The following is a 24,296-nucleotide window of genomic DNA, read 5'->3' as shown; positions in this document are numbered from 1 at the left end:
TGAATTCAAAAAGGATCTACAACATCTTCTAGTGAAAGAATCATTATTACTGTCATCGCTGTCTTCTATCCTCTTTGGGATTAGAACCCTATGATTGTTTGCTGTTACAAACTTGCCTCTCTACATTTCTTGTGTTCTGTTGACATACAATGTTCAACCATTTGAACAAGGGATGTGCCATTCATTTGTGGTTTGCGTGACAACGCTTTGAGTAAATCCTATTAAGGGCCATATTACACAAAAAGCGCATTTTTATTACTTGCGCTGGGCGCACCTTGTAAAACGTGCACCCAGTGCAAACAGAGAAAATGTAACATATTATGATGAATGCGCTGCACTGGGGAGGTACTTTCTGCTGAAAAAACAGAGTGGCTGCTTTAAAGCCGCTCCATGTTTTCAAAGTGCAGGCGGCAACCTGTCTGCATTATGCTTCTTTACCTCTGTGCCTAAGTCTGTAGTATGGCCAGGGCACAGAAGCAAAGGGATTCTCTCATTTGCATGCAGAATGCCTCCATGCAAATGAGAGAACCCCCTCTGAAGATAGGGCTGGCGCTTTATGTGCTCCACCGCTATCGGTATTACAGAAGGGGAAACACAAGTGTTCGTGGTGCCTTCTGTAATACCGAATTCTCCCTGGGGGTGCGCAAAGTGGGTGCAAATGCCCGTTGTTCCCTCTGGACACTTGTATAGTACAGCCCCAGTATAACAAAATCAACATGACTGGAAGGCAAGTGATATTTTGTTATGTTCACACTCCCTGCAACACATAGCATCAAACCTTTTTATTTTTTTGCCTGAAAATCTACTGGAATGATGACAGAATCCCTTGCTCACTTTGCCACTGGATTCAAGCAAGCCTGGCTGAGACGTCTGAAATGTCAGAAACCGGTCCTAGGAAGCTTGGTTCCGGTCCAGGGAAGGCATGGCTTGGCAGTTCGGGCTGGACTGTTCCCATGAGGCACAGGGTCAGACTGATTTGCACATGGCAATGTCTGAACTGGGGTGGCAGAGTGGGCTAAAGAACGGTGATGGATCAAACCCAGATCTGTTGACTAGGTGTGAGTGTTTGATTGGTTCTAGCGCTCCGTCCATCACCACCCCCTTTTGTACCGCTTTGTTCGCCATAAGTTGGCAGGGTATGCTCAGACGTGAGTCCCTTGCTCACTTTGCCACTGGATTCAAGCAAGCCTGGCTGAAGACGGCTGAAATGCCAGAAACCGGTCCTCGAAGCTTGTTTCCGGTCCAGGGAAGGCATGGCTTGGAAGTTCGGGCTGGACTGTTCCCATGAGGCACAGGGTCAGACTGATTTGCACATGGCCATGTCTGAACTGGGGTGGCAGAGTGGGCTAAAGAACGGTGATGGATCAAACCCAGATCTGTTGACTGGGTGTGAGTGTTTGATTGGTTCTGACGCTCCGTCCATCACCACCCCCTTTTGTACCACTTTGTTTGCCATAAGTTGGCAGGGTATGCTCAGACGTGAGTCCCTTGCTCACTTTGCCACTGGATTCAAGGAAGCTTGGCTGAAGACGGCTGAAATGCCAGAAACCGGTCCTAGGAAGCTTGTTTCCGGTCCAGGGAAGGCATGGCTTAGCAATTCAGGCTGGACTGTTCCCATGAGGCACAGGCTCAGACTGATTTGCACATGGCCATGTCTGAACTGGGGTGGCAGAGTGGGCTAAAGAACGGTGATGGATCAAACCCAGATCTGTTGACTGGGTGTGAGTGTTTGATTGGTTCTGACGCTCCGTCCATCACCACCCCCTTTTGTACCGCTTTGTTCGCCATAAGTTGGCAAGGTATGCTCAGACGTGAGTCCCTTGCTCACTTTGCCACTGGATTCAAGCAAGCCTGGCTGAAGACGGCTGAAATGACAGAAACCGGTCTTAGGAAGCTTGTTTCCGGTCCAGGTCAGGCATGGCTTGGCAGTTCGGGCTGGACTGTTCCTTTGAGGCACAGGGTCAGACTGATTTGCACATGGCCATGTCTGAACTGGGGTGGCAGAGTGGGCTAAAGAACGGTGATGGATCAAACCCAGATCTGTTGACTGGGTGTGAGTGTTTGATTGGTTCTGACGCTCCGTCCATCACCACCCCCTTTTGTACCACTTTGTTTGCCATAAGTTGGCAGGGTATGCTCAGACGTGAGTCCCTTGCTCACTTTGCCACTGGATTCAAGGAAGCTTGGCTGAAGACGGCTGAAATGCCAGAAACCGGTCCTAGGAAGCTTGTTTCCGGTCCAGGGAAGGCATGGCTTAGCAATTCAGGCTGGACTGTTCCCATGAGGCACAGGCTCAGACTGATTTGCACATGGCCATGTCTGAACTGGGGTGGCAGAGTGGGCTAAAGAACGGTGATGGATCAAACCCAGATCTGTTGACTGGGTGTGAGTGTTTGATTGGTTCTGACGCTCCGTCCATCACCACCCCCTTTTGTACCGCTTTGTTCGCCATAAGTTGGCAAGGTATGCTCAGACGTGAGTCCCTTGCTCACTTTGCCACTGGATTCAAGCAAGCCTGGCTGAAGACGGCTGAAATGACAGAAAACAGTCCTAGGAAGCTTGTTTCCGGTCCAGGGAAGGCATGGCTTGGCAGTTCGGGCTGGACTGTTCCCATGAGGGACAGGGTCAGACTGATTTGCACATGGCCATGTCTGAACTAGGGTGGCAGAGTGGGCTAAAGAACGGTGATGGATCCAACCCAGATCTGTTGACTGGGTGTGAGTGTTTGATTGGTTCTGACGCTCCTTCCATCACTACCCCCTTTTGTACCGCTTTGTTCGCCAAAAGTTGGCAGGGTATGCTCAGACGTGAGTCCTTTGCTCACTTTACCACTGGATTCAAGCAAGCCTGGCTGAAGACGGCTGAAATGCCAGAAAACAGTCCTAGGAAGCTTGTTTCTGGTCCAGGGAAGGCATGGCTTGGCAGTTCGGGCTGGACTGTTCCCATGAGGCACAGGGTCAGACTGATTTGCACATGGTCATGTCTGAACTGGGGTGGCAGAGTGGGCTAAAGAACGGTGATGGATCAAACCCAGATCTGTTGACTGGGTTCGAGTGTTTGATTGGTTCTGACGCTCCGTCCATCACCACCCCCTTTTGTACCGCTTTGTTCGCCATAAGTTGGCAGGGTATGCTCAGACGCGAGTCCCTTGCTCACTTTGCCACTGGATTCAAGCAAGCCTGGCTGAAGACGGCTGAAATGCCAGAAACCGGTCCTAGGAAGCTTGTTTCTGGTCCAGGGCAGGCATGGCTTGGCAGTTCGGGCTGGACTGTTCCCATGAGGCACAGGGTCAGACTGATTTGCACATGGCCATGTCTGAACTAGGGTGGCAGAGTGGGCTAAAGAACGGTGATGGATCAAACCCAGATCTGTTGACTGGGTATGCGTGTTTGATTGGTTCTGACGCTCCATCCATCACCACCCCTTTTTGTACCGCTTTGTTCGGCATAAGTTGGCAGGTTATGCTCAGACGTGAGTCCCTTGCTCACTTTGCCACTGGATTCAAGCAAGCCTGGCTGAAGACGGCTGAAATGCCAGAAACTGGTCCTAGGAAGCTTGTTTCAGGTCCAGGGAAGGCATGGCTTGGCAGTTCGGGCTGGACTGTTCCCATGAGGCCATAAGTTGGCAGGTTATGCTCAGAACGGTGATGGATCAAACACAGATCTGTTGACTGGGTGTGAGTGTTTGATTGGTTCTGACGTTCCGTCCATCCCCACCCCCTTTTTGTACCAGAATCTCATAGCATCCTTCACGGCGTGATCCTTACTAAGTATCTCCGCATTAACACCGCACCCAAGGGCCTTCTTGTGACCAATGCTCCCAGGAACTTCCTGGAGGATGCCTCCTTCAGGAAGGCCTGGGCACATATCACATGGCACTGCACTAGAGACTGGCTAGTCCTCATAATAAAAACAGCAAAACGTCTCTCAGATGCAATGATCATGGATATCCAAGCTACTGAAAACCACTTCAGGACTACTATGACATCCTTTAAAAAGAAGCTGGATGAGCCTAAGAAAGAAATGACGGAATATAAAGAGTACCTCACTCAATCCAAAATCACCAAGTTTCAGAGGATTTGAAGAGATTCTCTTATACTAAAATATATCCCTGCACTGAAGAGGACTATGTTGCACCCAACAGACAAGACCGGTCGTTCTATACTTCTGGAGATGACACTTCACTTTCAAGTGACTCTAGCACTGGCAGCTCACACAAATCCAGGGGCAGGGGAAGAACAACTAGATGGCAACAACCTTGGGTCACATACCCCCACCAAGGTCAGAATTATGCACCACCCGTGTTCACACATCCATCCCAGAACCCATTCTTCGGGTGAACACCGATGTTTCATCCTGGACAACAGGCCTATTACCTAATAAAATCAAGGACCACCGCCTTTTTTAGGGAGAGGTCAGAGACCCCGAGGAAGAAGATGAAACACACCACACATGTATTGGACAGACAAAGCGGGACCTGCAGGCGCCCACATACGGAGCAAGTCGAGAGAACCCGAACCAGGCCACAGCTCATGATGACAACAAGTGATCAACACACACCCTCGCTGGTGTTCAACCTATCCACCATTCCCCTCAGACCATTTGAGGAAGATGTCCTCAACAAGGGGCTTTCCTTTGTCCTCACAAATTGTCTAGACAAATTCCAACTTCACACTGAACTGGCAAAAAAGTTGAAGCTTAAGGCCTTCTTTGAGGAACAACCACCCACTGAAACGACATTGACCAACAACGTAACAGTCTTGAGATTAAAATCCACTTTTCTGGAAATAACCACATTTGTGCAAGTAGTATACAACCAGATTGAAGAAATGCGCCAACCCAAGACATTCAATAATTTCACCTCTATAGGAGAGGGAAGCAGTGCACAACCTACAAGAAAACCCCAATATTGTCATCAAACCAGCTGACAAGGGGGAGGCATTGTTGTCCAAGATAAGAAGGATTACACCAATGAGTGCCGAAGACTACTCAGTGATGAGAGTAATTACAAACGTCTCACAGAAGACCCTACCAATGCACTCAGGGATACCATCATATCCATGGTGGATTCAGCAGAAACCCACAACTACATCCCTGCTCGACAACGGGGAAACAGCGGCCCTCATCCTCCTGGACCTCTCCGCAGCGTTCGACACTGTCTGCCACCGCACCCTAGTGCAGCGCCTCAGCAACATCGGAATCCAAGAGAAGGCTCTGGAGTGGATCATCTCGTTCCTCGCCGGAAGAACCCAGAGAGTCCGCCTCCCCCCGTTCAGATCCGAAGCCACCAAAGTCATCTGCGGCGTACCACAAGGATCATCACTCAGCCCAACCCTCTTCAATGTCTACATGAGCCCCCTCGCAGCCATCGCTCGCCAACACAACCTCAACATCATCTCCTACGCCGACGATACCCAGCTGATCCTCTCCCTCACCAACGACCCCGCCACCGCCAGAGCTAATCTACACGATGGGATGAAAGACGTCACCGAGTGGATGAAGAACAGCCGCCTGAAACTGAACTCAGACAAGACGGAAGTCCTCATCCAGGGATCATCGCCCTCCACCTGGGACGATTCCTGGTGGCCCCCTGCCCTGGGCACCACTCCCAAACCAACGGACCATGCACGCAACCTCGGATTCATCCTGGACTCCTCCCTCTCGATGACCAAACAAGTCAACGCCGTCTCCTCATCATGCTTCAACACCCTGCGCATGCTCCGCAAGATCTTCCGATGGATGCCCACCGAAACCAGGAAGACCGTCACCCAGGCACTCGTCACCAGCCGACTGGACTACGGGAACACCCTCTAAGCCGGAACCACAGCCAAACTTCAAAAAAGACTCCAACGCATCCAGAACGCCTCCACACGACTCATCCTGGACATCCCACGACACAACCACATCTACGGCCACCTGAGAGATCTGCACTGGCTCCCCATCAGCAAGAGAATCATGTTCAGGCTCCTCACCCACGCACACAAGGCTCTCCATGACCTGGGCCCAAAGTACATCAACGACCGCCTGACCTTCTACACGCCGACCCGCCAGCTACGATCGACCAGCCATGCCCTCGCCTCCGTACCACGCATCCGCCGAGCCACTGCCGGAGGAAGATCCTTCTCCTACCTGGCAGCCAAGACTTGGAACTCCCTCCCCATCCACCTTCGACTGACCCAGGACCACCTCTCCTTCAGGCAGCAGCTCAAGACCTGGCTGTTCGAGCAGTGACGTATCCCTCTCCCCCAGCGCCTTGAGACCCTCCCGGGTGAGTAGCACGCTATACAAATCCCGTGATTGATTGATTGATTGAGAGCCAGGTTCAGGTGTTTTCTGACCTGGAGGGAGGGACAACTGTAAACAGTGTCCTGACCAGTTGGTCTTATAGGTGTACCACTCCAGATGGGAGGGTAGAGCACTCTTTAAGGGGGTGCAGAGGGAGGGAGTCCTCGCCTCTGACCCCGGTGCAGTCTGAGGGTTTAGACCCTAGGTTAGAGGGCCAGGTTCAGGGTGTCCCCCCTGACCTAGACGCCCAGTTGCAGGATAGAACCCCTAAACTTGTGGGCAAATTGAGCAGGAGACCTGCCACAGGTGCCCTGGCAGTTCTGGAAGGGGGTACCACTCCAGTTGGGAGGGTACCGACCCCCAACAAGGAGGAGGAGGACCGGGTGTGGGAAAGCCCACCCCAGTCTCCTGTCCTACCGCCGGGTACAGGCCTGGGGCTGGTGGGTCTGTGCCAAGATGTCATACCTGACCTGACAGGAGGGAGAATGGACAAAGCATGCCAAGCACCTGGGGCTACTGCCCCCCACTCTCTGATGCCACAGAGGCTTGAGAGCCCTGAGAGGCATAAGGCCTGGGTCGCATCACTGACTACAGTCAGTGGCCACTGTGGCTTGCTGTCTGTCTGTTGGGATACACCTGTGAGCAAATTAAGGTTAGGTGCTGCACAGGTGGTGTCCACAGGTGAGGAGAAGGGTTCCACATGGGTTAGCTTGGTGGGCCCTGAGAGTATGGACAGAGGGGTTCCAATAGGTTCAGATTGGCGTAGAACTGGAGTCTGTCCCTGCAGTTGCGGGCCAGGTCCTTGTTCTATCGCACAAAGCAGGGAAGCCCATCAAGGTAGTGATTGGTCTACCCTGCATTTTGGCTCAAAAGGGGTTGTGTTGGACTTGGCCCTTTTTGCAGGGTCATCCCTGAACTTTTTGCCTTCCTCCTGTATATTTTCTGACCTGTTGTTAGCTGTTTTATGACTCTGGGCACTTTACCACTGCTGATCAGTGGTAAAGTGCATATGCTCTCCCTATTGTAAATTAATGTATGAATTTGTGATTCCATGATTGGTTGGTTTGGTTTACTTGTCAGATCCTTGTACAGGTCTTGTCGAGGAGCCTCATTATGCAGCTGTCAGTAAGCAGGCCACTTGCCTTTGTTTTGGCTAAAAACGGGGCAACTAAAGGGTACGATGCTGCATTCTATCATGATAAGGACATTAGCAATTTACCGAGGACTAAAGTTTCTGTAGTTTATTGGGAGATTCTTAAAATTAGCTGTAGCCTATACAACAAGATATAGTCAGAATATTACACTTCCATGCCAGAAATGCAAGCAAACCAGCACGCCTCCTCCCGAGAGTAGGTCTAAAGAAATCTGTTTTGAGACTCATTTCTTTGCAGCGTGGCAATTTCAATACTGCTCTTACTTGTTTTTGTTCTGAAAGCAAAAATAAAAACATGACTTCCGAGCTTGTTGTTAGACAATATCTGTCACTCACTGCTTGTGTGAGTCCTTCCATTCTTGACATAAAAACGGATACGATCTTGACAAGGGAAATGTAGGATTTCAAAATGTACTCTTGGAATACAATTTCTTCATTTTTATGGACAAATTGAAGGTGAGGCGGCATGTGTGGGGGAGGGGCATGCTGACTGCACAAGTGAGATCAAAAGTTCTAGGTTTGACAACAGCAAACTATCGTTTTACTTTTTCAGTAGTTAGTTGCCCTCAGACTTTTTCAAGTAGCCCCATTGTCCATCTAGCACCGCCCTTATACCTGATTTAGTTTATCTGTATGTATTTAAAACTTGCATTTCTTCAGGTATAGTAAATTGCACCCACATGTTTGAATCATGCATGTGTTTGTGTGTTCCCTTCCATGCTCTCCAGTCATGTGTATGTGTGGTATTTCTACAGCTCGAGCCTAACCACTTAGCAGCGGAGCGCTGTACACACTCATTCCGGCCGTGAGTGATACTCCCAGAAGTCAATGGTATCTGAGAAGGCCAGCCTGAGAGGCACCCTTCAAGCTCAATACTTTGATGTCACTGATTTTGGCAGGTATGTTCACTGCAATTATTATGGGTGGTCATTAGGACGAGGAATATGGAGGTAAACCACAATACTTGATGACAAACCAATTGTTCCACATATCTCACATTTCTTAGTTCTGATCAGATGTAACTGTGATAATAGGGTATCTGGCAACATTTGGCAAATGTCCCAATTAAAGCTGACCAATCATTTATTTATTTATTTTTTTGCTTTAGTACGTGGTTCTTTGAATGTATTCTGCTGCAAATCTGCCATTTTTATGTCATCTGTTTGCACATGCAACAGGCTAACAAACAGAAAATGCTAAATTATCAGTTAGAGCAGTTAAGAGCAGTACCTGAACACTGCACACATGTTGTTCTGATTGGCCAGGTGATACCAAACAGAATGGACTCATAACATGCCTCTATTTTGATTGCTGTCTAGGTTTCAGATTGCTCTTCTAATTGCAAGGCCTCATGATAAGAGATCCTCCCTGGTAACTCATGTGTAACACCTAAACTTTTCCCACATATGATCACAACAAATAAAATACTCTGTCAACCATGCACTCCTCGGCAGAGCAGCATGCCGCCCATCCAAAATGCTACTTAACGCCACACTGTGGGGCATGAAAGGCGCTTTAATGTGTGCCCTTCAAGTGTTAACATACAATAACATACAGACACAGTGGCAGGGTATAAGATGATGCACCAACTTCCAATGTTTCTTACAATGTAAGTCACAAAAATTTAAATAATACTCCATACAGTTGTTACCAAACAATTCCCGCCTCTCAAAACTAGCCACCCACTATGGTTTCAAATACAGCACAAGAGCACAAGTAATGAGAGAGCCAAGTTGGCAACAGCAAACATTCATAGGGTTCTAATCCCAAAGAGGATAGAAGACAGCGATGACAGCGATGACGGTAATAATTATTCTTTCACTAGAAGATGTTGTAGATCCTTTTTATTCACTTTTTTGTACACAACAGCCAACGCGTTTCACCCTTACGAGCTTCTTCAGGGCAAGAGAATGGTCCAGATAGTTCGAAATTGGTTGGCACTTTCATAAGTATTGTTCCCGATCAGAAGGTCTGAAACAGGATATCTTTTCGTATAGAGATCTTTGGTCACTATCTCAGTCAGAACCCAGAATATATGAAGTGTCCGCACTCAATCGCTGGCCTAATCAGGCGGCCATCCGGGGAAAACATCTCACGTCCAATGTTTCGAATGAATTCAAAAAGGATCTACAACATCTTCTAGTGAAAGAATCATTATTACTGTCATCGCTGTCTTCTATCCTCTTTGGGATTAGAACCCTATGATTGTTTGCTGTTACAAACTTGCCTCTCTACATTTCTTGTGTTCTGTTGACATACAATGTTCAACCATTTGAACAAGGGAGTAAATCCTATTAAGGGCCATATTACACAAAAAGTGCACTTTTATTACTTGCGCTGGGCGCACCTTGTAAAACGTGCACCCAGTGCAAACAGAGAAAATGTAACATATTATGATGAATGCGCTGCACTGGGGAGGTACTTTCTGCTGAAAAAACAGAGTGGCTGCTTTAAAGCCGCTCCATGTTTTCAAAGTGCAGGCGGCAACCTGTCTGCATTATGCTTCTTTACCTCTGTGCCTAAGTCTGTAGTATGGCCAGGGCACAGAAGCAAAGGGATTCTCTCATTTGCATGCAGAATGCCTCCATGCAAATGAGAGAACCCCCTCTGAAGATAGGGCTGGCGCTTTATGTGCTCCACCACTATCGGTATTACAGAAGGGGAAACACAAGTGTTCGTGGTGCCTTCTGTAATACCGAATTCTCCCTGGGGGTGCGCAAAGTGGGTGCAAATGCCCGTTGTTCCCTCTGGACACTTGTATAGTACAGCCCCAGTATAACAAAATCAACATGACTGGAAGGCAAGTGATATTTTGTTATGTTCACACTCCCTGCAACACATAGCATCAAACCTTTTTATTTTTTTGCATGAAAATCTACTGGAATGATGACAGAATCCCTTGCTCACTTTGCCACTGGATTCAAGCAAGCCTGGCTGAGACGTCTGAAATGTCAGAAACCGGTCCTAGGAAGCTTGGTTCCGGTCCAGGGAAGGCATGGCTTGGTAGTTCGTGCTGGACTGTTCTCATGAGGCACAGGGTCAGACTGATTTGCACATGGCAATGTCTGAACTGGGGTGGCAGAGTGGGCTAAAGAACAGTGATGGATCAAACCCAGATCTGTTGACTAGGTGTGAGTGTTTGATTGGTTCTAACGCTCCGTCCATCACCACCCCCTTTTGTACCGCTTTGTTCGCCATAAGTTGACAGGGTATGCTCAGACGTGAGTCCCTTGCTCACTTTGCCACTGGATTCAAGCAAGCCTGGCTGAAGACGGCTGAAATGCCAGAAACCGGTCCTCGGAAGCTTGTTTCCGGTCCAGGGAAGGCATGGCTTGGAAGTTCGGGCTGGACTGTTCCCATGAGGCACAGGGTCAGACTGATTTGCACATGGCCATGTCTGAACTGGGGTGGCAGAGTGGGCTAAAGAACGGTGATGGATCAAACCCAGATCTGTTGACTGGGTATGAGTGTTTTATTGGTTCTGACGCTCCGTCCATCACCACCCCCTTTTGTACCGCTTTGTTCACCATAAGTTGGCAGGGTATGCTCAGATGTGAGTCCCTTGCTCACTTTGCCACTGGATTCAAGCAAGCCTGGCTGAAGACGGCTGAAATGCCAGAAACCGGTCTTAGGAAGCTTGTTTCCGGTCCAGGGAAGGCATGGCTTATGAATTCAGGCTGGACTGTTCCCATGAGGCACAGGCTCAGACTGATTTGCACATGCCCATGTCTAAACTGGGGTGGCAGAGTGGGCTAAAGAACGGTGATGGATCAAACCCAGATCTGTTGACTGGGTGTGAGTGTTTGATTGGTTCTGACGCTCCGTCCATCACCACCCCCTTTTGTACCGCTTTGTTCGCCATAAGTTGGCAAGGTATGCTCAGACGTGAGTCCCTTGCTCACTTTGCCACTGGATTCAAGCAAGCCTGGCTGAAGACGGCTGAAATGACAGAAAACAGTCCTAGGAAGCTTGTTTCCGGTCCAGGGAAGGCATGGCTTGGCAGTTCAGGCTGGACTGTTCCCATGAGGGACAGGGTCAAACTGATTTGCACATGGTCATGTCTGAACTAGGGTGGCAGAGTGGGCTAAAGAACGGTGATGGATCCAACCCAGATCTGTTGACTGGTTGTGAGTGTTTGATTGGTTCTGACGCTCCGTCCATCACTACCCCCTTTTGTACCGCTTTGTTCGCCAAAAGTTGGCAGGGTATGCTCAGACGTGAGTCCTTTGCTCACTTTACCACTGGATTCAAGCAAGCCTGGCTGAAGACGGCTGAAATGCCAGAAAACAGTCCTAGGAAGCTTGTTTCTGGTCCAGGGAAGGCATGGCTTGGCAGTTCGGGCTGGACTGTTCCCATGAGGCACAGGGTCAGACTGATTTGCACATGGTCATGTCTGAACTGGGGTGGCAGAGTGGGCTAAAGAACGGTGATGGATCAAACCCAGATCTGTTGACTGGGTGTGAGTGTTTGATTGGTTCTGACGCTCTGTCCATCACCACCCCCTTTTGTACCGCTTTGTTCGCCATAAGTTGGCAGGGTATGCTCAGACGTGAGTCCCTTGCTCACTTTGCCACTGGATTCAAGCAAGCCTGGCTGAAGACGGCTGAAATGCCAGAAACCGGTCCTAGGAAGCTTGTTTCTGGTCCAGGGCAGGCATGGCTTGGCAGTTCGGGCTGGACTGTTCCCATGAGGCACAGGGTCAGACTAATTTGCACATGGCCATGTCTGAACTAGGGTGGCAGAGTGGGCTAAAGAACGGTGATGGATCAAACCCAGATCTGTTGACTGGGTATGAGTGTTTGATTGGTTCTGACGCTCCATCCATCACCACCCCTTTTTGTACCGCTTTGTTCGCCATAAGTTGGCAGGTTATGCTCAGACGTGAGTCCCTTGCTCACTTTGCCACTGGATTCAAGCAAGCCTGGCTGAAGATGGCTGAAATGCCAGAAACTGGTCCTAGGAAGCTTGTTTCAGGTCCAGGGAAGGCATGGCTTGGCAGTTCGGGCTGGACTGTTCCCATGAGGCCATAAGTTGGCAGGTTATGCTCAGAACGGTGATGGATCAAACACAGATCTGTTGACTGGGTGTGAGTGTTTGATTGGTTCTGACGTTCCGTCCATCCCCACCCCCTTTTTGTACCAGAATCTCATAGCATCCTTCACGGCGTGATCCTTACTAAGTATCTCCGCATTAACACCGCACCCAAGGGCCTTCTTGTGACCAATGCTCCCAGGAACTTCCTGGAGGATGCCTCCTTCAGGAAGGCCTGGGCACATATCACATGGCACTGCACTAGAGACTGGCTAGTCCTCATAATAAAAACAGCAAAACGTCTCTCAGATGCAATGATCATGGATATCCAAGCTACTGAAAACCACTTCAGGACTACTATCACATCCTTTAAAAAGAAGCTGGATGAGCCTAACAAAGAAATGACGGAATATAAAGAGTACCTCACTCAATCCAAAATCACCAAGTTTCAGAGGATTTGAAGAGATTCTCTTATACTAAAATATATCCCTGCACTGAAGAGAACTATGTTGCACCCAACAGACAGGACCGGTCGTCCTATACTTCTGGAGGTGACACTTCACTTTCAAGTGACTCTAGCACTGGCAGCTCACACAAATCCAGGGGCAGGGGAAGAACAACTAGATGGCAACAACCTTGGGGCACATACCCCCACCAAGGTCAGAATTATGCACCACCCGTGTTCACACATCCATCTCAGAACCCATTCTTCGGGTGGCCACCGATGTTTCATCCTGGACAACAGGCCTATTACCTAATAAAACCAAGGACCACCGCCTTTTTTAGGGAGAGATCAGAGACCCCGAGGAAGAAGATGAAACACACCACACATGTATTGGACAGACAAAGCGGGACCTGTAGGCGCCCACATATGGAGCAAGTCGAGAGAACCCGAACCAGGCCCCAGCTCATGATGACAACAAGTGATCAACACACACCCTCTCTGGTGTTCAACCTATCCACCATTCCCCTCAGACCATTTGAGGAAGATGTCCTCAACAAGGGGCTTTCCTTTGTCCTCACAAATTGTCTAGACAAATTCCAACTTCACACTGAACTGGCAAAAAAGTTGAAGCTTAATGCCTTCTTTGAGGAACAACCACCCACTGAAACGACATTGACCAACAACGTAACAGTCTTGCGATTAAAATCCACTTTTCTGGAAATAACCACATTTGTGCAAGTAGTATACAACCAGATTGAAGAAATGCGCCAACCCAAGACATACAATAATTTCACCTCTAAAGGAGAGGGAAGCATTGCACAACCTACAAGAAAACCCCAATATTGTTATCAAACCAGCTGACAAGGGGGAGGCATTGTTGTCCAAGATAAAAAGAACTACACCAATGAGTGCCGAAGACTACTCAGTGATGAGAGTAATTACAAACGTCTCACAGAAGACCCTACCAATGCACTCAGGGATACCATCATATCCATGGTGGATTCAGCAGAATCCCACAACTACATCTCGAAACAAGAGGCTGATTTTCTCTGCACCAAGAAGGCAAAAACACCGTATTTCTATACGGTGCCAAAAATCCATAAGGAAATAGTATCAGGAAAAAATTCAGTCTTGGAACCACTATTTGCGATTTCTTTCTAAACCCCATGATCCAGCAGACCTCCACCTACGTCAGGGACACTAAACATCTACTCAACCTCATCAAAGACATGAGTTTCGACCCCACCACCCAACTACTAGTGGGCTTAGACATCAAAAGTCTATATACAAGCCTCCCACAGGATGACACCCTCCGTGTCCTCCATAAAATGCTTATGGACACCACCTGGGAGTACACATCCCCGAAGGGTAATTCATTTTACAGTGCTCAATACTAGCACTCAAGGAGAAATACTTCGAGCTTGAAGGTGATTTCTTCTTGCAGACTAACGGAGCATCTATGGGCAGCCTTTTTGCCCCAAGCGTGACAGGCCTCTATGTTTATCAACTTGAAAAGCAGCACATGCTACCAACTACAAATCCTTACAGCAACAACATGAAATGTTAGTGTCGACAACATTCTTTTAATCTGGAAAGGATCACCAGATTCCTTAAGCACGTTTCTAACCTGGCTCAAAGAACGGGACCCATACCTACGTTTCAGTAGCACTGCTAGTTCTTCCAGCATAGTGTTCGTGGACCTCACCATCAAATTCAAAGAGGGACATCTACAATCCACTACGTACTACGAACCAACTGCAAGAAACTCACTACTTCAATTTGAGAGCTCCCACCCGAGGCCCCTCAGAGAGAACCTCCCGTATGGTCAATTTTTATACATACGTCGGAACTGCAGCATCACAGAGGACGACCAGGAACAATCCACCGACATAGCAAAAAAATTCCGAGAACGTGGATCTCCCGAAAGGATCATTCGGACCACAAAAAAAAGAGCACGCAACCAACCCAGAGAAGCTCTCCTGGAAGACACCCGGCGCAAAAACATCACCACCCCACTCACATGCATTACCACGTATAACGCAGTTTCCAACCAAGTGGTCAAAATAATACATAAGAATTGGTGCATTCTCAATACAGGCGCCTTGACATGGGATCAACCGCTATTTGCATACAAGAAGGCAGGCAGCCTGAAGGACTGTCTGGTCTCCATCTGCCCTAAAAAAACCTCCGGCACCCACGACCAAAACGGTGCTTGATGCGTGGGGGCTACCTAATGTTGTTGGTCACCACCCTTGTGGTGACTGTAGTGTCTGCCACCTCACACAGGCCACCAAAACCTTAGACATGGAGGTAGGCAAAGCGTGGCATCAGAGGAAACACACAAATTGTAATTCATCCAACTTCGTCTACCTCATTGAATGCCCATGCAAACTCCGACATATCGGAATGACGGGCGGAAAGTGAAGACTAGAATCGTAGAACACCTCTGCACCATACGCTGCAAAAAAACACCAGCAAACTAACATTCAGAGAAGACATACCCCCAATGATATAAGGTGGACAGTGATTGAACAAATTGAATGCCACAACAGTACAACACTACTAATGACAGAATGCTGCTTCAAAAGGAACAGAGATGGATATTTCGCTTTTCCACTCATAAAGTGGGTCTGAATGATAATATCCTGTGGAATAGCTTGTAACATCACTGAACCTGTTTCCACCCCCTGGTAGGGATAATGTACACTTCAAGTCTCCACCAGTAATCTCTCTATGAGATGTTGTCACACACGGCTAACATCCTCTCCATATGACCAGGTGACCATAAACCCATAGGTCATTTATACCACCTCCGAGTAACTAGCAACTTGAGATATTCAGGTAGGTGTCCCCACACACTTCTCCAGTGGGTACACCCATACTCAGTCTTTCTTCTATTTTATCCCTCAAATCACTGTAAATATTACAAATGCACCATTTTTAGCCTGTACCACAAATGAATAATTTATGTCACCCTAACACGTAGAGAAACTACCTTTATTTCCAACATCAACACTTCATTTCAATTAGCAACACGTATACAGTGCGACTCTCAGTTTTTCTAACTGCCAAGGGCCCACCATTAAAATAGTCTTTTGAGTCCAGGGACCCTATGGACAGTTTTTTAATCCACACAGTATTCACCTTCACTGCACACTCACAGCACAATACCCGCTCCGCTGTAATCAGGCGTGGAAGCACACCCGAGGTACACTCTGTGCCTTGGATGGGACTTGATGATGAAGCATGCCACCAACTAGGTTGGTGGGTGAGGGTCTTCATAAAAAACAAATGTTTTATCAAAATGCTTTTCCATCTGCAAACAGACATTAGGACCTTCTACCCTGTTGCTAGTTCCCATTGATTCTCATATTCTCATAGCTGACATTCACATATTTCACCCTGATAACAATTGCCCCTCATCTCTGCTTAGCATAGCTTGATGATAGTAAATAGTGCAATTCAAGGTTTTAGCTAACAGTTTATAAGACACAGATATACACATTGTGGATTGGCCATATTAAACATTTTTGAAAGGTAGACATCTCAAAGGGGCTATCTGGTGTAGAGCAAAAAACACGTTTGTTTGGCCATTTCTAACTCACCAACATTTCCAGTAATCTGCTGATCACAACATGTTCCGCCACATTGTGATGGGGAAACATAGGCAAAACATAAACATTTACAAAATATAGCCAACGTGAACAATATATAGATAACATAGGGGCATATTCTCAAGGAGCTACCGCTGAGTTAACAACACTTTATTGCAGCCAAAAGTCGCAATAAATTTATCGCACCATTCACAAGCTGGTGCTAACTGCCCTTATCACCAGTTTATCCATGATAGCAGTCGCAAAAAACATCGCCACACATGACCCCGGCAAATAACGCTAATTAGATGCAGAGTAGGCATTCCTGTGCAAAAAGCTGAGAAAACACCACACCGCAACATTCTCAACGATCAGCTAGATTTGCGATAAGAACCCAAAACAGGCGATAAGGCACATTAGCATCAGGAAACTAACACCTGCTCTGACCTGGTGTAAAGTCGGACGACAACCTGCTTAAGAAAAGGGAGCACAGTCCACAGCCAAACATGAAGAACAACAGATGCCCTGAGCAACTGAACATGCAGCCCAGAGCCCCAAGAGGGCAACAACACACACCGCCACCCCCGAACACACCGTGGACAAAGAGAATGCACACCAACTCCACGAAACCATGAACCAAACAAATCACCGTAGTCGCACACAATCACAACACCTAACATACAGGTGTGGCCAGATAAATGAAAACATACATTCATATCATATAATCCAATAAAACCTTTAATTGCAAATTAAACAAAAAACAACTAACAAAAAACAACAATCATGAAGAGGCATGGGGGGTCTTCCCTGGACCTTCCGTAAGTCACAGCCTGCAAGACAGAAATACCTATAAGAAGGTGTGTCATGCGCCCATCAAAGGACAGAGAGAGAGCGACAGAGGGAGAGGGGGAGAGAGAAAGAGAGGGAGAGAAGGAGAGAGGCAAAGAGGGAACGAGGGTTAGAGATAGAGAGGGAGATAGTGGGAGAGAGAAAGAGAGAAAGAGAGGGAGAGAAGGAGAGAGGGATCGAGGGATAGAGAAAGAGACGGCGATAGAGCGAGAGAGAAAGAGAGGGAGAGAAGGAGAGAGAGAGAGATAGGGAGAGAGGGATCGAGGGATAGAGAAAGAGAGGGAGAGAGGGAGAGAGAGAGAGTGCTGACACTGCGGACCCAGGCCCCACTGCTCACCTGCAGCCATTGGTGTGCCTCCAACCATGTGCCGGTCCACACTGCTGTCCCCCGGGTGACTCATCTGAAACATTTGCCAGAGACATGAATGGCAGAGTCTAGAGAGTTGCACATGCCATCATCACCTGCCCGCCCCTGCACACACAGGCTGCTGCACCCCTGGCCCTTCCACCGCTCAGCGGAGACTGCCCGCCCCTGCGCGACCAGGCCTAACTGCTCATCTTGTGACACCAGCCTGTCTCCAAGAGGGCCAACCACGTGCCGGCGGGAGCTCAAAGCCCGTGACTCGTGACCATTGCACCCTCCACATCATGCTGCCACGCACCGCGGACTGCCAGGTCACACACATGAACCTGCGTCTTGATTTTGCTATGGCAGAAAATATATCACAGTACACAGCCTCATCGCAGGCTGCAAACCCGCATAGCCCTAGGGGTGCCACTAACTCTGTGAACCGTGAGGCAACACCACGTGTCAGTGGGACAGCACTGCCGGTTGGCCCTAGGCCTACACTGCAGACCAGCAGGGCTCACACCATTCCTTGCCAGTCCTGACCGCCAGGATGGCGCATCATCACAGGCTGCACACCTGCTTAGCATACAAGGTGCCCCTATCTCACTGCTCCAACAGTCAACATCCCGTGGCAGTGTGCCTGCCGCAGTGTATCCGGTGCCACCAAGTCTGTGCACCGCTAGCCATGGACCCTTATAATTGAGTCCTGTGGTGAGCACGCCATCATGTCACCCCCGGCACTGGGCAATGTGAGGTGGCAGGGCCCTACGTCTTCATGCAGAAATGATAGCCGCACGGGGACACCCAGTTACAGAGTGGAAATGGCATCCAGCATGTGTGCCAGGCCCTTTTTATTGGAAGGGTCACAAGTCCTGTGACGCTGATGCAGAATGGGTGTAGTGTGGGTGTGAACCAGCCATGAGGGAGTGGCTGCGGCATGCTAGCAACTAGACCTGTCAGCAGCAGATCCCTACAGGGAAGGCCTAGGACATGTAGCATTGTCCTCCCCCCCTGTGAATGTAAACGACGTGGGCTTGTCTGGTGTATGCCAGTCCAGCGTAGGGGTGTGAACAATGACCCTTGGACTCTGGGCGTGCTTCCGTCCATGGCTGGACAAGGAAGTAACCAGTGTGTGTGTGTCTCTGTTCCAGTGTGGGCGCCACCTGGCACACAATCGGCAATGTGTCACCCTGTAACCCAAGTCCCAGAACATGAGCAACATGGACATAAGGGGGAATCACTGACCCCACATTCAGCCATACTTCCAAACTTGAAAGATCATAGACTTGCCACAGCGATGTGAACATGAATGTTTATTGCACATTAATTAGAGTGTTGCAGCTGGAGCAGTACAGGGCCATGCAAACCCCACTTTGCACTCTCGGACCATGGAGGGCCAGCCAGTGTCCTACAGGGAATGACAGGGACATAGGGAGAGGAAGAGTTCAGTCCGCAGTGTGATGGCTGTGTCAGTGGTGACAAAACAGAATATGGCAGTCCATCTCGAGGTCCAAGCTGAGTGTCGCACTGTGCATTGGGGGACAGTGAAATATGATGATTCAGAGGGCAGAACCAAGCAGAAACATTGCAGGGATGAATTCTACTGCATCCTTTTGACCACCGAGGCAGATTCATCCGCATCTTCGTCCTTTGCTGTTGCATGTGCCCCACATGTGGGTGGTGGTGTGATGACTGCCGCACTGTGTGGCAGTAACACCTCAGGGCCCGGAGATGGAATGTCTGCTGCACTGTGTGGCACTGACACATCAGGGGACGGAGATGTGGATATGAAAGCAGCAGCAGCATGCATCAGCACCAGGACTTGTGGCAGCAATGCCATGAGGAAGGTCTTTAGGGCATTGAGGGACCCAGCTACCTCTCGCTGGTGTGCAGCTCTGGAAGCCGCTCTTTCTGCCTGTGTCCGCTCCATATTCTCTATGATCCTCCGCATGTGTCCCAACTCCCGGGCGAGCTCGCTGGAGGCACTCGGACCAGACAGTTGTTCTTGTCGCTGAGTCAAGACTCTAGCGATGTCAGCCATGGTTCGTTGGAGAGCAAGGAGCGGATTTTGGGTGTCCGTTAGGGACTGTGAGTGGTCCCAGATGGGACTCAGACACCCATGTATGGCATCTAGTTTGGCTGCCATGCGGTTGAACCCCACCTGCACCTGTTCAGCCAGCTTCTCCTGGCACCCCAACACACAGCGTTGGAAGGCCATGTGTTCGTCCTAGCAGTCCTGGGTGGCAACCATGGTGGTGGGTGCTGCCTGCTGTGTGTTCTGGAAGGGGTTTGGTTCTCCTCATAGCAGCTGGGCTGCCCTGCTCCTGGAAGTGGGCTGTGGAGGCTCTCCACGAGATGTTGGAGGGCGTCATAGTCAAAGGTGTCATGGTCCCTTCATCATCGGAGAAGAGAGGTTCGGCCTGCTCCGCAGGAGGTGTTGGAGTTCCCCCTGCAATGTGAAGGAGAGATGTAGTTTAATATTGTGTTCACATGTATGTTGATGCATTGCACATGTTTACATTCAGACTGTATGACAGTGTACATTGTGACTGTTGGGGGGAGGTGCCCATTTGATAGACATTCCGACAACATCACAGAGGTGTGTTTGTACTTGTATATAGGCCTGGGTGAAAATTTCGTTCCGTTCGCGGAAATTGCGATAATTTGACATTTTCGCGTTTTCTGCGGAGAGCGCGAAAATGTCAAAAATTCCGGTTTCCGCAGCTTGACGATAATTTGTTTCTTGCTCGCGCTGTAAAATAATACATTCTCGCGCGCGCGCGATCGCCTTACCTGAATCCCTGCGTTCGCCGACAAGTTTTCTTGATCCGGTCGCGTTCTCAATGAGATGTTGTATTGTTTTTAGCCATTTGCGCTGTCTCGCGACAGTTCGCGCCCGCAGTGACGTCATGCGTCGCGCGATCACGTCTTTCTTCTCGCGATCATGCAGGGCGAGACAACTCAAAACAAGATGGCCGCGCCCGCAAGCAACCACATGGGTAAGTTGGCGACCCGCAACCATGCAGATAATCTCGCGAACATGTGTCAGAGTCAAGATGACGTATCCTGAAGTGCTTGCACAGGAACAGAGATGCTGGTTCCCAACACCCACTACATGGCAGCCAGAGTTCCAGTAATGTTCACCTGGACTCTGTAACTACCCCGCAGGGGGAAGGGGGAAGTGGATAAAATAATAAACAAAGAAGAGACTGGTCCTGAAACTCCGGTTCTTCACTATTCTCCTCAGCTTCTTCTTATTGCTGTTGCCAGCTCTTGTAAATGAGAACCTTGAAACAAACACGACACAATTACTTTCTATTCCCTTCGACTTCTAACACTCTCTATGTGTTAACACCTACCCTGGGTTTCAAGCACTGTGCCCCTCTTCTGTATGTCTGTCTTGTTGTGTGGTGTTTCTTTTTTCAATTCTTTTCTGTGGGTCTGGTCACTTCTTGCCGACTCTCTTTCCTACAAAACATCTTTCTATTAATTCTTTCTCTTTCCCTTTTACCTTTTCTAAATTGTTTTCTTAACTTAAAAATAATTATTTTTGGGCTTACTTCTAGAGGGGAATAATTCTTGCTTGTCCTCTTCTTCTGTGTATTCGTCTAGCAGGGTTATACTTTCTCTCTATACTGTTCTAGTCCTAAACTTGTCTTTACCTTACTTTTCCTTATTTCTAGTTATCTTGTACTAGTGAACGGTGGTGAGTATATTTTTGTATTATTTTCTTCAACTCTAATTAACTGCACATTAATCTTTCATCTCAGGGTGAATTTATGATTACTAGGGTTATCAGATACGTTTTCTATGCCATCTTTTCTGTCATATACTTTTCCCATTCATCTCTCATGTCTCTCAAATGTACTTAGCTTCGGTCTTCTTTTTTCTGTCACAGGATGGCGCCAAAAGGCCTCCGACTATCTGCTCAGGATACACGGAGATGTATTGAAAAGTCTTCTCGAAGGTAGGAGAGAATTTCGTCGGCTTATCTCTCTCTGTAAATCTTCCTGAAATTCTCTTCAGAGAGTTTCTCGGAGTTGTGAAAGGTTTCTGACTTGGAAATCTATTCTATAGCCCTGGCGCTAACTAACTAACTCTAATTCTATTCTCTCTGACTCTTTCCTCAGGAACTCTAATGTCAAGCTGCGACTCTCTGAATCTCCTCAGTGCAGTGCGTCGTCCTCTAGGAGCGCGCGCCTCTCCTAACCTCGGAACACCTGTGGGGAGAAAGACTAGACTGCCGCTTATGCTTCCAGAGCGGCCGCCATCTTGGAATTCCTCTTTCTTTGTAGTTCAGTCCATGAATTGTTCTTTGCCCTTCTGTTCAGTCCTGGGCAGCAGAAAGACCCCAACGTTGCCCCCATTACCGCCTCTTCGTCCTCTGGAGGCCTGACAGTATGCCGGAAAAAAACGTCGGCATCTTCGCGATATTTCCGCTTGTTTGCGATAATTTTCAACATTTTCGCGATAATTTGCGTAAGTTAATTTCGCAAATTCCGCCCACCCCTACTTGTATATTGTCCACTCACATTTGCAAATATTGCCAGGTGTGGATGGCTAGTTTCTATGCACATGCGGCACCAGTTGTGTCCTTTGTCATGTTTTGGACGTGTTGAGGTTTGTACCACATCGTTGTCGATGTTGCTGTGCTCTTCATGTGATGTGTGTGTGCCGCATTTTGGGGGAGTGACCCCTGCAGCTCTGATTTGTCCGACCCTTATCCCATACATGCAGTCTGCATCTGGCTTCTGTGCTCATCCAGTGGTGAGATGTTGGATACTTGGGTACATTGGTCTCTTGTTGGGCTTTGGGTGTCTTGGGCATGGTTTGTCAGCAGATGTGCTGTACTTAATTGTGCATGTGTGCCATTGTGTCCATCTCCTCCTGTGCCCCCAGTCCCTGGTCGTTACTCACCCTGTTGCAGTTGTGTCCGGTCATGTTGAGCAGTGTCGGGACCCCCAAGTCCTGCCACCTTCTCCCCACTGATGACTGTGGTCACCAATTACTCCATCTCGTCCAGCTCCTCCTGTGGTGCAGGAATCTCACCTCCTGTCTGCATTGCTGCCTTCCGGTTGTTTGTGAGTTTCTGCTTGGTTTTGCGCTTGACATCATTTCAGCACCTCTTGACCTCTTCCATTGACCTCATCAGCAGTCCGACTGCATTCACCTTGCCCACGATGGTCTGCCATATTCCATTTTTATTTGCCAGTGACACAGTGGAGGTGACGAACAGTAGTTGATGGTGTTCCATCACCCCAGTTATCAGGTTATCAGGATCCTGTTTTCCTGCGGACTGAACTTCGTCTTCCTCTTCTTCTTGACCTTCCCTTTCCCTGACCCGAGGTCCCAGGCTGGTCCTCCAGGGTGCTTGTGGGTTCCGCATTGTCCTCTGCACTCGGTTCGGGTGCATCCATGGTGCTACGCAGTTTATTAATTTATTTATTTTAATTTTGACTGCTTTTATATTGCATTTTCCCGCACTTGGCGTGGGAATTGCAGGCATGCGAATGGTTTTCGCGGATTTTTGTATCTTGTTTTGGGCCATCGCCGCTTTTTTTGTGTTGGGGTATTGCCTTTTTTCGACCTTGCGTAGATTTTAACGCGCCCATTTGTCGCGTTATCGTGGGACTATCGCATGGTGCCGTCTGGTTGAGAATTCCACGTTGACACTGTGTTATTTTCCCATGATGGACCGCGATGTGAGAAGTTGCGTTAGGCTGAATTTGCGATGTTTAACACATGTCCTTGAGAATATGCCCCTGGTTACCAACCAATAATGCACTAGGAAAAGCACCACATCTCACAAATTTTAATTCACTAAAATAGGTAATTTAGGGCCAGATTTATGAAGGTCTTATTTACCGTTGTTCACGCAAGGTGACACAAGGGCAATGCTGCCTTGCATTTCCTCTGCCCAGGAAGGCATTACATGGTTGAAACATGGGTGTTCCCCACATCCACCTATGTATTTTGATGCATTCCCAAATTTACCAAGATTGAATGAGTCAAAATGCTATGCCTGTCTATAAGACATGCAACACAGAGAAATATTGTTATTTCTGCTAGTATTTTCTTATTATTAAGTGTGCTGCATTGTAGTGCTGTTGATGTCCATGGATAAAAAATATAAATGTTCTGCAATCTAAGGTGGTAAAAGGACATATTTAGTTAATCCTGTGAAAATTAGCCTGAAGTGCTTCATTTGTTAAAAAATCAAAACTTTTTAGAAATGAGCAAGGCATTTTTTTTCTTAACATGTTTTATTTTAATTATGCTGAGTCAATGAGTACTGAATGTACTGAAATTCTCCAATCCTCATCCAACATTGTACTATGTGTTTTAGACCTATTTATGAAATAATTGTTTACTTCGACAAACGTTCAATGCACTTTAATAAGGGTCCCATAATGCCTGTAGCAATTTCATTGACAAACTACAGCACATTGAACATGCCAATGAAATTTAATCAATCAATCAAAATACTTTATTTTAGCATACATGCCATAAATGTTTTCACATTCTCAGCTCACCTACAAAAATCCATTATTTATAATACATTTGCTTGATTGATTACAAATATTTAGCATTC

Source organism: Triturus cristatus, chromosome 7 (genome assembly GCF_964204655.1).
Source record: "Triturus cristatus chromosome 7, aTriCri1.1, whole genome shotgun sequence".
NCBI lineage: Eukaryota > Metazoa > Chordata > Amphibia > Caudata > Salamandridae > Triturus > Triturus cristatus.
Note: the sequence above shows the minus strand (reverse complement) of the source record.